At 38.8% G+C, this 17,108-nt stretch overlaps 1 protein-coding gene across 1 annotated transcript in view; it reads right to left on the bottom strand.

Annotated features, from left to right (window-relative positions):
• NPAS3 (neuronal PAS domain protein 3) overlaps positions 1–17,108 on the bottom strand; it is a 757,526-nt gene that overhangs the window by 678,250 nt on the left and 62,168 nt on the right. The gene's annotated exons all lie outside the window — the stretch shown is intronic.

The raw sequence follows: 17,108 nt of genomic DNA, 5'->3' as shown, positions 1-17,108 counted from the left end.
TCTACCTCCCCCCACTACCCTTAAGAAAACACAGCACAAAAATTATAATTCCAAATAATTTTCTTTGAAGTATCTTATTCTGCTTAATTATTCTTTAAAATCATGAAATGGATATATTTATAAAATAATAACGGTTTCCAACCCATTCATAATACCTTATTAAAGGTATTTTGTTAAATACAACAAAATTCTAATATATAAGAACAGAAAAAAAAATCTCTTGAGGTTTCCTTTAATGGGCTTTAACTTGTGTTGTTAATTGAGAAACAAAATATTATTTTTCCCACATAGATCCCACATCCATATCTTGGTAGACAGATGTAATATACGTTTTTAAAGTACATATAACCAATTTGACTAATTATCTTTGTTTCCTTTTTCTTTACTTCTGCTCATTCTTCAATTGTTTGTCCCCCATCTTCCACCAAAATATAGTACCACTGGGACTTAAGTGAGGTTTTTCAGTTCACTAATTTTTATGTTCTTTTTAATATCCTAATCACTCTGAAATTTTATTACTGACATTAAACCATGAAAGCTTTGTATATTTCTCAGAAATGTGAAAAAGCAAAATTTCACCTGTTTCTCTGCCACCAACAAGGGTAGAACCCCGTTTTAATTACTTAGTAAACACAGGTCCAGGCCAGATATTTACTGGTCTAAGAAGAAGTCTATAAATCTAAGCATCTCTTACTGTTAACTCTTAGGGACACAAGTTGACTACCTACTGCTTTAAGAATTTGCATCAAGTGACTCTATCATGGAGGGAGGAGAGGGAGATGTATCTCCATGGACCTGGTAGACTGTGTATTTATGGGGCAAGGATTTAGGGAGATGAGCCACAATCTCAATAACAAGGCCTTAGGACTTTTCATTTACTTTTCTGAAAAAGAAGAACTAGAGACCGACACAAGGAGAACTCAGGAAGCTTTCTAACTTCCCCATGTTTGTTGTTGTGGTCAGCACCTGCCAGGTTTCTAAGGCAATAAGTGGGCAAAACTGTAAAATGCAACAACTGTGAACTTTTTGTAAAGCAGCAGGGGAAAACCACTCTCTTTTCTGCACCATTGCTTGTGTGGAGGAAGAACTTCAAGTTAACATAAGTAACAGAGGCTACACACGTGAGAGAAAACTGAGCCAAGGACTGGGCAAACAGAGGGAGTGAGATCACTGCTTAGTGATGGACAAGGTTAAAGCAGGGGCCCAAGGAGTGGGGATTCCCTAACCTATAGCGCAAAACTATTTCTATCTCCCAGTCTCCTTTCACTGATGAAGATACAACACATTTTTGGACAACAATGACAACAAAATTCTAGTAACAGTTGTATTCTTAAACCACTGTATATTTAGTACTTAGTGTATAACAAGCCTATTATTTTGACATTTACAAGTGTTGTACACTAGTGTCACACTGCCTAAGTGTTTCTAATTAAACTGGACGTGCATGGCCCAACCAAATTGATAAAATTCTTGAATTCATGTTTTCATATACCTGTAGTAAGGACACAAGAGACTCACCCAAGTAAGACTACAATCACTAGGGGCAGAGACAAGATGGTGGCATGGGAAGATGCAGAGTTCACGTATTGCCACAACTAGGGTGCCTGCTGGATGCTGGTGGGGGAACTTGATGCCCAAGGAGACGGGGAGGAACCTCCAAGCAACCAGGGAGGACATGGGGGGACTGAGCGGGGAGGAGAAGTGGAGGCTGGACAGGACCGGAGCCCCAGAGGGATGGCTGGGAGTGGGGAGGGGTTTCCTAGCCTGGAGGGACCCTAGGGGGCTAGGATCAGTGGGGAGCATGATTAGTGTTTCCCTTGCCCAATTGGCCCAGGAAGCCCACCCAGCTCCCAGGCTGGGTCCTACGCCCTCAGAGGCCCCCTCCAGGCCGTGTTGGTCCTAAGGTTGTAGGAAGGAGGGAGGAGCGGGGGAAGAAGAGGAGAGCCAGATGGTGGGAGGGAGTCCTCCAGGACCACACGATCAGGGAAGGCACAGCAGGCATTTCCACCATCCAAGAAGCCTGTGGGGCTCACAGACTGGGTCCCCCGCCCTCCAAAGCCCCCTCTGGGCTGCATGGGTCCTGGGCCGTAGGAGGCAGGCCAGGGGAGAAGAGGAGAGGCAGGTGGGAGGGGCCCGCCAAGACCAGAGGAACAGGAGAGACATGGAGGGCGTCTGCTCAACCCACTCGGGCTGGGAAGCCTGCTGGGCTCCCAGGCCAGATCCCCCACCCTCCAAGACCAGAGGAACGCCTGGGCCCCTTCTGTTGGGTTGAGCCTAAGCCCCACCTCCCCCCCACAAAAAAAGGGGGCCTTTTCCAGCCCTGAGGGTCCTAAGCATAGGCCCCAACCGCCATCTAAAACTCGCCCCTGCCTAAGCCCTGCCCCCCAGAGCTAAGGCCTTTTTTTTTTTTCTCCTCTTTTTTACTACTGTGGTTCTCTTTTACCTTCTGGTTATTGTTTCAATTATATTTTTATTTTTATATTCTTTCTAACATATCTGTTAGTTTCCTAATCTAATTTTATCTTTCACTCTTTGTTATTGTTCTGCTCTGTTTTTTTTTTTTTGACACCCTCATGGCTTGTGGGATCTTGGTTCACGAGCCAGGGGTCGGGCCAAAGCTTCTGCAGCAGGAGCTCTGAGTATGAACCATTGGACTAACAGAGAACCTCACACCCCAGGAAATATTCATTGGAGTGAGGCCTCCGAGAGGTCCTCACCTTGGCACCAAGACCCAGCTCTACCCAACAGCCTACAAACTCCAGTGCTATAAGCCTCACGCCAAACAACAAGTAAGACAGGAACACAATCCCACCCATAAAAAAATAAAAAATTGAAATTAAAAAAATGAGATGGCAAAAAAATATGTCACAGATGAAGGAGCAAGGTAAAAACCTACAAGACCAAATACATGAAGAGGAAATAGGCTATCTACCTGAAAAAGAATTCAGAGTAATGATAGTAAAGATGATCCAGAATCTCGGAAACAGAATGGAGGCACAGATTGAGAAAATACAAGAAATGTTTAACAAAGATCTAGAGGAAGTAAAGAACAAACAAAAGCAGAGATGAACAACACAATAACTGAAATGAAAAATACACTAGAAGGAATCAATAACAGAACAGCTGAGGCAGAAGTACGAATAAGTGAGCTGGAAGACAGAATGGTGGAAATAACTGCTGAGAAGCAAAATAAAGAAAAAAGTGAAAAGAATTGAAGACAATCTCAGAGACCTCTAGGACAACACTAAATGCACCAACATTCAGATTATAGGGGTCCCAGAAGAAGAAGAGAAAAAGAAAAGTTCTGAGAAAATATGTGAAGAGATTATAGTGGAAAACTTCCCTAACATGGAAAAGGAAATAGTCACTCAAGTCCAGGAAGAACAGAGAGTCCCATACAGGATAAACCCTAGGAGAAACACAAGACACATATTAATCAAACTAACAAAACTTAAATTCAAAGAAAAAATATTAAAAGCAGCAAGGGAAAAGCAAAAAATAATATACAAAGGAATCCCCATAAGCTTACTAGCTGATTTTTCAGCAGAAACCCTGCCACCCAGAAGGGAGTGGCAGGATATACTTAAAATGATGAAAGAGAAAAAACTACAACCAAGAGTACTCTACCCAGCAAGGATCTCATTCAGATTCGACAAAGAAATCAAAAGCTTTTCAGACAAGCAAAAGCTAAGAGAATTCAGTACCACCAAACCAGCTTTACAACAAATTCTAAAGGAACTTCTCTAGGTGGGAAACACAAGAGAAGAAAAAGACCCACAAAAACAAACCCAAAACAAATTAGAAAATGGTGATAGGAACATACATATCGATAATAACCTTGAATGTAAATGGATTAAATACCCCAACCAAAAGACACAGACTGGCTGAATGTATACTAAAACAAGACCCATATATATGCTGTCTACAAGAGATCCACTTCAGACCTAGGGACACATACAGACTGGAAGTGAAGGGATGCAAAAAGATATTCCATGCAAATGGAAGTCACAAGAAACCTGGGTTAGCAATACCCGTATCAGATAAAACAGGCTTTAAAATAAAGACTGTTACAAGACATAAGGAAGGACACTACATAATAATCAAGGGATCAATCCAAGAAGAAGATATAACACTATAAATGTTTATGCACCCAACATAGGAGCACCTCAGTACATAAGGCAAATGCTAATAACCATGAAAGGGGAAACTGACAGTAACACAATCATAGTAGGGTTTAACACCCCACTTACACCAATGGACAGATCATCCAAACAGAAAATAAATAAGGAAACACAAGCTTTAAGTGACACAATAAACCAGATAGATTTAATTGATATTTACAGAACATTCCACCCGAAAGTGGCAGAATACACATTCTTCTCAAGTGCACAAAGAACATTCTCCAGGATAGATCACATCTTGGGTCACAAATCAAGTCTCGGAAAATTTAAGAAAACTGAAATCATATCAAGCATCTTTTCTGACCACAATGCTCTAAGATTGGAAATCAATTACAAGAAAAAAACTGTAAAAAACACAAATACATGGAGGTTAAAGTGTGCTGCTAAATAACCAAGAGATCACTGAAGAAATCAAAGAAGAAATTAAAAAATACATAGAAACAAATAACAACGAAAACACGATGGCCCAAATCCAATAGGGCATAGCAAAAGCAGTTCTAAGAGAGAAGTTTATAGCAATTCAATCTCAGCTCTAGAAACAAGAAAAATCTCAAATAAACAATCTAACCCTACAGCTAAAGCAACTAGAGAAAGAAGAACAAAGAAAACCCAAAGTCAGTAGTAGGAAAGAAATCATAAAGATCAGAGCAGAAATAAATGAAATAGAAATGAAGAAAACAATAGAAAAGATCAATACAACTAAAAGTTGGTTCTTTGAGAAGATAAACAAAAATGATAAACCCTTAGCCAGACTCATCAAGAAAAAAAGGGAGAGGACACAAATCAATAAAACTAGAAATGAAAAAGGAGAAATCACAACTGACACCACAGAAATACAAAGGATTATAAGAGACTACTACAAACAACTATATGCTAATAAAATGGACAACCTGGAAGAAATGGACAAATTCTTGGAAAGGTACAATTTTCCAAAACTGAACCAGGAAGAATTAGAAAATATAAACAGACCTATCACAAGTAATGAAATTGACAAGTAATGAAATTGAAACTGAAATTAAAAATCTTCCAACAAACAAAAGTCCAGGACCAGATGGCTTCACAGACAAATTCTATCAAACATTTAGAGAAGAGTGAAGACCCATCTTTCTCAAACTCTTCCAAAAAACTGCAGATGGAGGAACACTCCCAAATTCTTTCTACGAAGCCACCATCACCCTGACACTAAAACTAGAAAGATATCACAAAAAAGAAAATTAGAGACCAATAACACTGGTGAACACAGATGCAAAAATTCTCAACAAAATACTAGCAAACAGAATCCAACAACATATTAAAAGGATCACACACCATGATCAAGTGCGATATATCCCAGGAAAGCAAGGATTCTTCAATATACACAAATCAATCAATGTGATACACCATGTTAACAAATTGAAGGAGAAAAACCATATGATCACCTCAATAGATGCAGAAAAAGCTTTTGACAAAAATCAACACCCATTTATAATAAAAACTCTCCAGAAAGTGGGCATAGAGGGAATCTACCTCCACATAATAAAGGCCAAATAAATGACAAACCCAGAGCATACATCATACTCAATGGTGAAAAACTGAAATCATTTCTCTAAGATCAGGAACAAGACAAGGATGTCCACTCTCACCACTATTATTCAACATAGTTTTGGAAGTCCTAGCCACTTGCAATCCCTATCAAAATATCAATGGCATTCTTCACAGAATTAGAACAAAAAACTTTACAATTTGTATGGAAACACAAGAGACTCTGAATAGCCAAAGCAATCTTGAGAAAGAAAAACAGAGCTGGAGGAATCAGGCTCCCCAACTTCAAATTATACTACAAAGCTACAGTAATCAAGACAATATGGTACTTGAGGACACAGGGACGGGGAAGGGTAAGCTGGGATGAAGTGAGAGAGTGCATGGACTTATATATACTACCAAATGTAAAATAGATAGCTAGTGGGAAGCAGCTGCATAGCACAGGGAGATCAGCTCAGTGCTTTGGGGTGGGATAGGGAGTGTGGGAGGGAGACGCAAGAGGGATGAGATATGGGGATATAAGTATATGTGTAGGTGATTCACTTTGTTATAAAGCAGAAACTAACACACGATTGTAAAGCAATTATACTCCAATAAAGATGTTAAAAAAAAAAACAGTATGGTACTGGCACAAAAACAGAAATATAGATCAGGAACAGGATAGAAAGCCCAGAGATAAACCCATGTACATATGGTCACCTTATTTTTGATAAAGGAGCAAGAATATACAATGTAGAAAAGACAGCCTCTTCAATAAGTGGTGCTGGGAAAACTGGACAGCTACATGTAAGAGAATGAAATTAGAACACTCCCTAACACCATGCACAAAAATAAACTCCAAATGGATTAAAGACCTAAATGTAAGACTGGACACTATAAAGCCCTCAGAGGAAAACATAGGAAAAACACCCTTTCTCATAAACCACAGCAGGATCTTTTTTGACCCACCTCCTAGAGTAATGAAAATAAAACCAAAAGTAAACAAATGGAACCTAATGAAACTTAAAAGTTCTTGCACAGTAGAGGAAACTATAAACAAGATGAAAAGACAATCCTCAGAATGGGAGAAAATATTTGCAAATGAACAACGGAAAAAGGATTAATCTCTAAAATATACAAACAACTCATGGAGCTCAATATCAAAAAAACATACAACCCAATTAAAGATGGGCAGAAGACCAAAACAGACATTTCACCAGAGAAGACATACAGGTGGCCAAGAGGCACATGAAAAGGTGCTCAACATCATTAATCATTAGAGAAATGCAAATCAAAATTACAATGAGGTATCACCTCACACCGGTCAGAATGGCCATCATCAAAAAATCTACAAACAATAAATGGTGGAGAAGCTGTGGTGAAAAGGGAACCCTCTTGCACTGTTGGTGGGAATGTAAACTGATACAGCCACTATGGAGAACAGTATGGAGGTTCCTTAAAAAACTAAAAATAGAACAACCATCCGACCCAGCAATCCCACTACTGGGCATATACCCTAAGAAAACCATAATTCAAAAAAAGACATGTGCCACAATGTTCATTGCAGCACTATTTACATTAGACAGGACAAGGACATGGAAGCAACCTAGGTGTCCATCAACAGGTGAATGAATAAAGAAGATGTGGCACATATACACAATGGAATATTACTCAGCCATAAAAGGAAACGAAATTGAGTTATTTGTGGTGAGGTGGATGGACCTAGAGTCTGTCATACAGAGTGAAGTAAGTCAGAAAGAGAAAAACAAATACCGTACACTAACACATATACATGGAATCAAAAAAAAAAATGGTACTAATGAACCTAGTGGCAGGGCAAGAATAAAGACACAGATGTAGAGAATGGACTTGAGGACACAGGGTGGGGGGAAGGGGAAGCTGGGACGAAGTGAGAGTAGCACTGACATATATACACCACCAAATGTAAGATAGCTAGTGGGAAGCAGCCGCATAGCACAGGGAGATCAGCTCGGTGTTTTGCGATGACTTAGAGCGGTGGGATAGGGAGGGTGGGAGGAAGGCTCAAGAGGGAGGGGATATGGGGATATATGTCGGCATATGGCTGATTCACTATGTTGTACAACAGAAACTAGCACAGGGATATATGTATACAAAGAGCTGATTCACTTTGTTATACAGCAGAAACTAGCGCAACACTGTATAGCAATTATACTCCAGTAAAGAGGTTAAAAAAAAAAGAGACCACATCATTAACTAACCCTAAAAAGGGTGTCACTTTATAAAATCCCAATAAATGATAAAAGAACTACAACAAAATGTTAGGAAACAATCTAGCAGTGTATGAAATAGAGAAATCTCATGGTCAAGTTGGTTTTATACCAGAAATACAATACTAGAAAAATCTTTAAATGTAATTTACCACATTAATAGATTAAAGGTAAAAAAATCAGAAGATATCCTCAGTACATGCAGAAAAGCCACTTAAATTCCACACAAATGCACAATTAACAAACAAAAACACTTGTTAACACACTCGAAATAAAAAGAGATTTCCTTCACTAAATGAAAGATATCCATGAAAAAAACTACAGAAAATCTTGGCAGTTAAATATCAGAAGAACTGCATTTAAAAGCAGAAACAAGACAAGAATAGCAAAAATCAAACTGTGATTCATGGCTGATGTGGTGTTAATATGGAACCTGTCCAAAATTATTTATTTACGGTTAAAAAAATCAACAAGAGGGAACAATAAACAAAAAATCAGGGGATCTCAGCAGGGGATGGGAGCAGGGGAAATCCAGGCAGCCTCAACGGTACTGCTAAGCTTTTAGTCCTTTAAACTGGGAGGTGAAATCAGAGGGGTCTATTTTACTACATTGCACAGCTCATATGTGTTACATATATATATGTGTATATATATATATATATATATTTGTAACTAACAAGCACTTCACAAATTTGAATCACTTAAAACACATGATTTACCCACGTCCCCAACCACAAGCTTCTTCAGGGTTGGGAACAAGTCTTATCTTTAGTGATAAGTGGAGTCCGTTCAGTGCATACTTGTTGAAACCTGGTACAACATTAAGTGCAAGAGGAGCATGCCAAGTAGGGCAAGGGCATGAGCTGTCAGTCTTTACATCTGCTCTTCCTTCTGTCTGGAGCAGTCTGCTACTCTTCCCTCCCTACAGTTCCTCCATCCAAACACTTTCATCCTAGCCAAGCCCTTTCCATCCATCATATAACCAAGCTGATGCCTCTTGCTCCGGAAAAACCTCCTGTGGCAAGCTCTCCTCCACCCGCAATGTCCCCCTCCTCGTTAGGCACCTCTGCCCTGCCCTCCTACCACACCCTGATTTTCTCTAGCACAGCAATAATCCTCTATCTTCCACTAGCCCAATGAGTCTCAAAGTGTGTTTCTCAAGCACATGCACCACCATCACCGGAGTGTTTGATAAAATACAGATTCTGGACCACCACCACCCTCCTACCCCCTACCCCACCCCATACACAACGCTAATAGAAACAATCTTAGGTGTCATACCTGAGGATCTGCATTTTAAACATTTCTAGGAATTTTTTGAGCACAGCAAAGCCAGGAGACCGCAGCTAACTTAAGCTTGGAGAACAGGGGCAGCAACTGTTTTGTTCTGTGTTAGCCTTTTTCTGGCATGCAGTAGACACTCAGTAAAGATCGGTCAAATGAATTAAAGAATATGTGCAGTTTACCATTTATTGTTTACTCTTTTCTGTCCTCCACTATCACTTGCAAGTAGGTAAGAGTGCTTGATATCAAAGCTTAAGATAAAATATTAGGGGAAGTATAAAATTGAAAAAGCTGCTATTCATTTTTAAATTTTAACAGTTGACCACCACTGGAAGACTGTGGTTTGAAAACTTTCAGGCTGTAGGACTCTTAAGTCTGCCAGTTTATTTCTCATGGAGTATCTACGGCCCATGCATACAGCTGAAGGTTAAATGGTGACTTGTCTTGTGACCTTCATTTTCTTCTAATTCACTAGCAACACTAGTTGCCATTTGTGTTCGGTGCCCTTACAGAACATGTTGCCTAAATTAGTGATAACCTGAAGGGATAATGTTGCCCCCCAAATCCTTTATGCTATCTAGTATATTTTCTTGATTAAAAGTAAATAACCCAATTATCTAACAACTATTTACTATTTTGTTTAATTAATTAAACACTCTATGATCTTCTTTCCTAACAGCTCTAGTTTAAGGATTTGTGTTTTTTTCTTCTAATCCCTACTTCTAATTGTTGCCATAATAGTCCCACATATACTTTATACCCTGGGTTTGAACGTGTCCAAGGGCTTTAATTTATGAGACAGAAAGCAACTATGTTTCACAGACATTTGTATTTCCTCATTTAAAGAAAAATGCAATGGAAACCTCTGAAAATATTTCAATGAAATAGTCAATTCTCTATAAAGTTCAGAGATAAGTAATATTTCCCACTTAAAAATTTTGCCTGGGCTTCCCTGGTGGCGCAGTGGTTGAGAGTCCGCCTGCCGACACAGGGGCCACGGGTTCGTGCCCCGGTCCGGGAAGATCCCACATGCCGCGGAGCGGCTGGGCCCGTGAGCCATGGCCGCTGAGCCTGCGCATCCAGAGCCTGTGCTCCGCAACGGGAGAGGCCACAGCAGTGAGAGGCCCGCGTACCGCAAAAAAAAAATTCTGCCTTTTCTCATTGATTGATGATACTTTGACCTCTCTACGAGCCATTTTTGCTTCTACATCCTTAATACTCGTATTCAATAGCATATCAAGGAGAAAAAAAATTCTTATATTTTTCTTACATAATTTTATCTGAGTAATTCTGAGAAATCTCATTATTTCCTTACCTTGGCTCTTAAATTTTCTTATTGTTTCCTGAAAACAAAGTTCACTTTTCCTTTTTCTTTTATACTTAAGAGTTAAATCACATTTCATACATGACCTACTTCCTTCTAGTGCTCATAAAGTTATTTGCTAATTTGATTAATCGAGGAATTAAGTGTATTAATTAATCCAATAACTAGATTAGCTCATTCATAAATCCATTAAATGCTTATTAAGTGTCCATTGTATGATAAGCACAGGGCTGGGCACTAAAAAGTCAAAGAAGATAAAGTCCTTGCTCTCAAGAAGCTAATAGTTTAGTGGCAGAAATAGTACATCCTTTTTCTTCATTCTTTACCTACCTCTCCCTTCTGTCCTCTCCATTCTGTCAGTGTAGGTAGTTCTTTAGCCTCTGGGAATAGTTCTATTCCAGACTTACCTTCCATTGTTTTTATTCCTAACAGCGTCCTAGGGCATTTTCCCTGCCACGGGCCTTGAAAGGCAGTCGTAACTTCACTTCTTTATGTTATGCAACTCATCTTTGCCCCTTTCTTCCTGTAACATCTTCTCTTCCTTTCCAAAACGAATTACTACATTTAAACATCTTTCTTGTTTTACACTGCATTATAAAATTTGCTTAAAAGACGGTGTCTCGCTCTCTCATTTAAATACTCTGCCTTGGAACAGTCTCACACTATCAATTTTCTCTGCTGCATTAAAGTTTCCTCCAAACTTTACTCTTCAAATAGCACATGTTTTTGTTGAGGATATAGACATTTATCAGACTCAAGTTTCTCTATATTTTTTATCAAATAGTCGCTCTAAGTGCTTTGTTCTATGTGATATTAAATTTAATCTTTGTAACTGTTTAGGGGTAAATAGCATTATTATCCCCCATTTTACAGATGAGGAAACAGAGACACAGAGCAATGATGTGACAAGTATCCCTGACTAGTTAAAGACAGAGCCAGGAGATATACCCAAGTTGTCTGGCTTCAGAGTCTCTGTCTTTCCTTATCCATTATGCTATGCTGCTTCTACAGTATAAGAGAGTTACCCTTTCTTATTCAAGGTACCCCAAGAAAATCTTTCAGTACCCAACATCTATCCTCAGAGTATTAGGGAAAAAAAGGTTTCAGAAATGGTTTAGGTAATAGTCTATCTCCCAAAGAAATATGCACAATCTTTCCCCTATAGAACTTCACAGGAAACACTGCAAGCCTTACAGATTTCAGCATATTAATACTAACTGATACTCTTAAGGCTTCCAAAAAAGAAACCCAGCAGCAAAATATAATTACAACTATTTAATCTTTCTTGCTCCTTAAATGGTTAAGCTAACCATTTTTCTCTAGTGTTCCTTGATTTTCCTTGAATGCCCCCAAACTCTCCATTACTCCAGTCTATGTCCTAAATGTGTCCAGGGATTTTCTAAAGTAATTGCTAAAATACATCATCATTGACCATTTACAGTAGTATTTGACAATCCTTTATATTCTAAATGGAAGGATAAGAAAGTATATCCTTGTCCTGTGCAGCAGTGACAACCTAGCCAGGATTCTCAGGTTTTCTCTAAATACTTCCTCAAAAATAAGAAACTAATACCTCCAAAGTGTTAATTAGTAAAAGTATTGCTTTGTTTTCTTTAGCTTCTAATAACTGAAAACAAACCTTTCATTCTAGTGATTTTATTTCTTTTAATTAATTAATTTATTGATTGATTTATTTTGGGCTGGGTTGGGTCTTTGTTGCTGTGTGCGGGCTTTCTCTAATTGTGGTGAGCGGGGGTTACTCTTTGCTGTGGTGCACGGGCTTCTCATCACGGTGGCTTCTCTTGTTGCAGAGCACAGGCTCTAAGCACACAGGCTTCAGTAGTTGTGGCTCGCGGGCTCTAGAGCGCAGGCTCAGTAGCTGTGGCACACGGGCTTAGTTGCTCTGCAGCATGTGGGATCTTCCTGGAGCAGATATCGAACCTATGTCCCCTGCATTGGCAGGTGGATATCTTAACCACTGCGCCACCAGGGAAGTCCCTCATTCTAGTGATTTTATGATCAAGAGTTCCACAATGAAAATCTGTATATGATCTCATACTGACTTCAATAAAACATTTCTCTGTGGTAAATGGCCCCTTAAATTGTTTTATTCTGGATCTTCTGCACCTCAGTCTTTGTTTCTACTAACTCTAAGCTGTCTCAATTCCCTTAATAACTGTAGGGTATTTCGGACCTGTCAAACTTTGCAGTAAGAGTGAAACTTGTAGGCTGTTACACACTGAGTAGAATAACATCAGGTTGAGAACTAGACAGACCAAAGTTCCGTAGAACACTTGTCCAACATTACTGATAATAGCATTATTAGAACCAAAACCCCAAACTCTCATTTTAGTGACCTTTGTTTGGCAAAATGTAGATCAATTAAAAATGAAAGCCTTTTGAATTGAATAGGAATTAAACATGTCACTGATTTCATGATGTCATCCTCGACATCACAAGCCTTATTTTTGTTATTCAAATTAGATTTGATAAGTTTCCCTCTTCTAGGGAAAGGTGATGGCCATGTAGTTAAGTTTTCCACTTTTACTAAAGAATCACTGAAACTATTCACTGTACATTTTTACAACGTAACTTAGAAATACCACCATGAATTAAAACTGTAGCAGTTGATATAAGGCAAACAAGGTAAAAATGTACAACAGTATGTCTGGTCCAAAAACTACATTCCTTTACAGGCTGTGCTGTTTCTATGCAAATGTTTATACAAACAGAAAATAATCATAGCTCAATACAAACCGCTACCAATTATATTTGAAGAAAAATCCAATGTACTCATTTTCCCTCTATATTAATGCTAACATATTAACATTGTAATATCATTTGTGCATATGGAAAGCTTACTTATATAAGTAAAATACACTGTTTTAATGTATACAAAGAAAGTTACGTGTTATCTCAAATGTAAACTTCTAATCCTTACCTAAGTATCAAAGTGATGACTGATGGATCCTCTACCTCTAATAAGTGGTGATACAATTTTCACATTAAGTATAATCAAATCCTTGGAACCCATTTTTATTTCACCCTTAGTTTTCTCCAGTGTACCAGTTTCTCTGCAATTGAGCGTTCAAGCTTCGGTAATTTTTCAATTCAGACCCTTTTCTTCTTCATACCCTACTTTATATGTAGCCCTCTATTATCTTTCCTATTTCCACAATATCTTACATGACCCTCACAGAACTGGAAGGTATTTTTCCTTATAAGAGGTGATAGTAGACAGAAAGTAGATAGATTTACCCTGAAATTTCAGTTTATTAGCAGTTCTGACTGCTGAAAGGTGTCCTTTTAAATGGATTTGTCACTTAATTCATTTAACAAGCACTTAACAAGCACCTACTATGGGCTGGGTAACTTTCCGAGGTGGTGGGAATACACAGGTAAATTGGATAAGTGTATTGTCTTCAAGGAGCAATCAGTCTAGCAAGGAAGTCAGACTCATTATTTAACTAAATAAAATAGGGTGTCATGAGTGCTCTATCAGAGGTTTGCATAAATACCATAGATAACCTACAGAGAGGGCAGCTAACTATTTGCTTAAAAATGTGTGTCTCACCTAGAAAACAGGGGAACTGGGCCTTCAAGTCTATGTAAAACTCTGTTAGGTGAAAAATAGGAGAATATTCCTAGAAGAGGAAACAGCACATGAAAGGGCGTGGAGTTGTAAAGAGCATATTGTGCCCAGGGCGTGGTGAGTCATTCCTTGTGATTTTGGATCAGGGTTCATAGGACAGACTATTACGAGATGAGAACAAATACGTGAAACGGAGACATAGAAAATAAACTTATGGTTACCAAATTAGACACGGGGAGGGATAAAGTAGGAATTTGGGATTGGCGGACGCAAGCTACTGTGTATAAAATAGGTAACAACAAGGTCTTACTGTACAGCACAGGGAACTATATTCAGTATCTTGTAGTAAACGATAACGGAAAAGAATCTGAAAAGAATATAGATCTGAATGTATCACTTTGCTGTACAGCAGAAACTAACACAACATAGTAAATCAACTACATTTCAATTAAAAAAAATTTTTTAAGGTGAATTGGACCAATAAACAAGAAAGGAGAGTGACTCACGAGTTTTGAGTAGTGAAGGACTTTTCTGGTGGCACAGTGGTTAAGAATCCACCTGCCAATGCAGCGGACACAGGTTTGCGCCCTGGTCCAGGGAGATCCCACATGCCGCAGAGCAGCTAATCCCATTCACTACAACTACTAAACCTGCACTCTAGAGCCCACGAGCCACAACTACTGAGCCTGTGCACCTAAAGCCTGTGCTCCACAACGCGAAGCCACCACAGTAAGAAGCCCACGTGCCGCAACAAAGAGTAGCCCCCACTCGCTGTAACTAAAGAAAGCCCACGCGCAGCAACGAAGACCCAACGCAGCCAAAAATAAAATTAAATAAATTTATTTTTTTTAAAAAAAGTTCTGAGTAGTCTAGTGTAGCTAGTCAACCTGTATTTCTGAAGGATAATTTTGGCATTAATTATCACTGGGCTGGAGGGAGAAAAGAATAAACACAGAGAGAACTGAGGGGTATGTACAAGTTAAAAACAGAAGACAGAAGAATAAAAAGCTGCATTAAAAAAATATAAGCAGTTAAAATAGCTGATGAAACCATGCTCCCCTTTAGGCTCTAGTTTTATGGCTCATATACCAATACTTCTCAAACTTAATATGCATAGGAATCAACTGGGGATCTTGTCAAAATTCAGATTCTTTTTTTTTTAAAATACAGCAGGTTCTTATTAGTCATCCATTTTATACACATCAGTGTATACATGTCAATCCCAGTCTCCCAATTCATCACACCACCACCACCACCCCCCCGCCTCTTTCCCCCCTTGGTGTCCATGTTTGTTCTCTACATCTGTGTCTCAATTTCTGCCCTGCAAACCAGTTCATCTGTACCATTTTTCTAGGTTCCACATATATGCATTAATATACGATATTTGTTTTTCTCTTTCTGACGTACTTCACTCTGTATGACAGTCTCTAGATCCATCCACATCTCAACAAATGACCCAATTTTGTTTCTTTTTATGGGTAATATTCCATTGTATATATGCACCACATCTTCCTTATCCATTCGCCTGTTGATGGGCATTTAGGTTGCTTCCATGACCTGACTATTGTAAATAGTGCTGCAAGGAACATTGGGGTGCATGTGTCTTTCTGAATTATGGTTTTCTCTGGGTATATGCCCAGTAGTGGGATTGCTGGATCATATGGTAATTCTATTTTTAGTTTAAGGAACCTCTGTACTGTTCTCCATAGTGGCTGTATCAATTTACATTCCCACCAACAGTGCAAGAGGGTTCCCTTTTCTCCACACCCTCTCCAGCATTTGTTGTTTGTAGATTTTCTGATGATGCCCATTCTGACTGGTGTGAGGTGATACCTCATTGTAGTTTTGATTTGCATTTCTCTAATAATTAGTGATGTTGGGCATCCTTTCATGTGCTTCTTGGCCATCTGTATGTCTTCTTTGGAGAAATGTCTATTTAGGTCTTCTGCCCATTTTTCAATTGGGTTGTTCTTTTAATATTGAGCTGCATAAGCTGTTTCTATATTTTGGAGATTAATCCTGTGTCCATTGATTCGTTTGCAAATATTTTCTCCCATTAAAATTCAGATTCTTATTCAATATGTGGGAGAGGAGAGGGGGCCTGAGATTCTGCATTTCTAACAAGCTCCCAGGTGATGCCAAAAGTACTGGTCCATGGACCACACTTTGAGTAGCAGTGCCATAATGAGTCAATAAGTTTATGAATTAATTTCTTGAAAAAAGTCAGCAATGAAAATAAGCTGCATTAAAAAAATATAAGCAGTTAAAATAGCTGATGAAACCATGCTCCCCTTTAGGCTCTAGTTTTATGGCTCATATACCAATACTTCTCAAACTTAATATGCATAGGAATCAACTGGGGATCTTGTCAAAATTCAGATTCTTTTTTTTTTAAAATACAGCAGGTTCTTATTAGTCATCCATTTTATACACATCAGTGTATACATGTCAATCCCAGTCTCCCAATTCATCACACCACCACCACCACCACCCCGCCTCTTTCCCCCCTTGGTGTCCATGTTTGTTCTCTACATCTGTGTCTCAATTTCTGCCCTGCAAACCAGTTCATCTGTACCATTTTTCTAGGTTCCACATATATGCATTAATATACGATATTTGTTTTTCTCTTTCTGACGTACTTCACTCTGTATGACAGTCTCTAGATCCATCCACATCTCAACAAATGACCCAATTTTGTTTCTTTTTATGGGTAATATTCCATTGTATATATGCACCACATCTTCCTTATCCATTCGCCTGTTGATGGGCATTTAGGTTGCTTCCATGACCTGACTATTGTAAATAGTGCTGCAAGGAACATTGGGGTGCATGTGTCTTTCTGAATTATGGTTTTCTCTGGGTATATGCCCAGTAGTGGGATTGCTGGATCATATGGTAATTCTATTTTTAGTTTAAGGAACCTCTGTACTGTTCTCCATAGTGGCTGTATCAATTTACATTCCCACCAACAGTGCAAG

The sequence above is a fragment of the Neophocaena asiaeorientalis genome, unplaced genomic scaffold, assembly GCF_003031525.2.
Source record: "Neophocaena asiaeorientalis asiaeorientalis breed wild unplaced genomic scaffold, Neophocaena_asiaeorientalis_V1.1 scaffold83, whole genome shotgun sequence".
NCBI lineage: Eukaryota > Metazoa > Chordata > Mammalia > Artiodactyla > Phocoenidae > Neophocaena > Neophocaena asiaeorientalis.
Note: the sequence above shows the minus strand (reverse complement) of the source record. Positions and strands in the feature narration are given on the sequence as shown.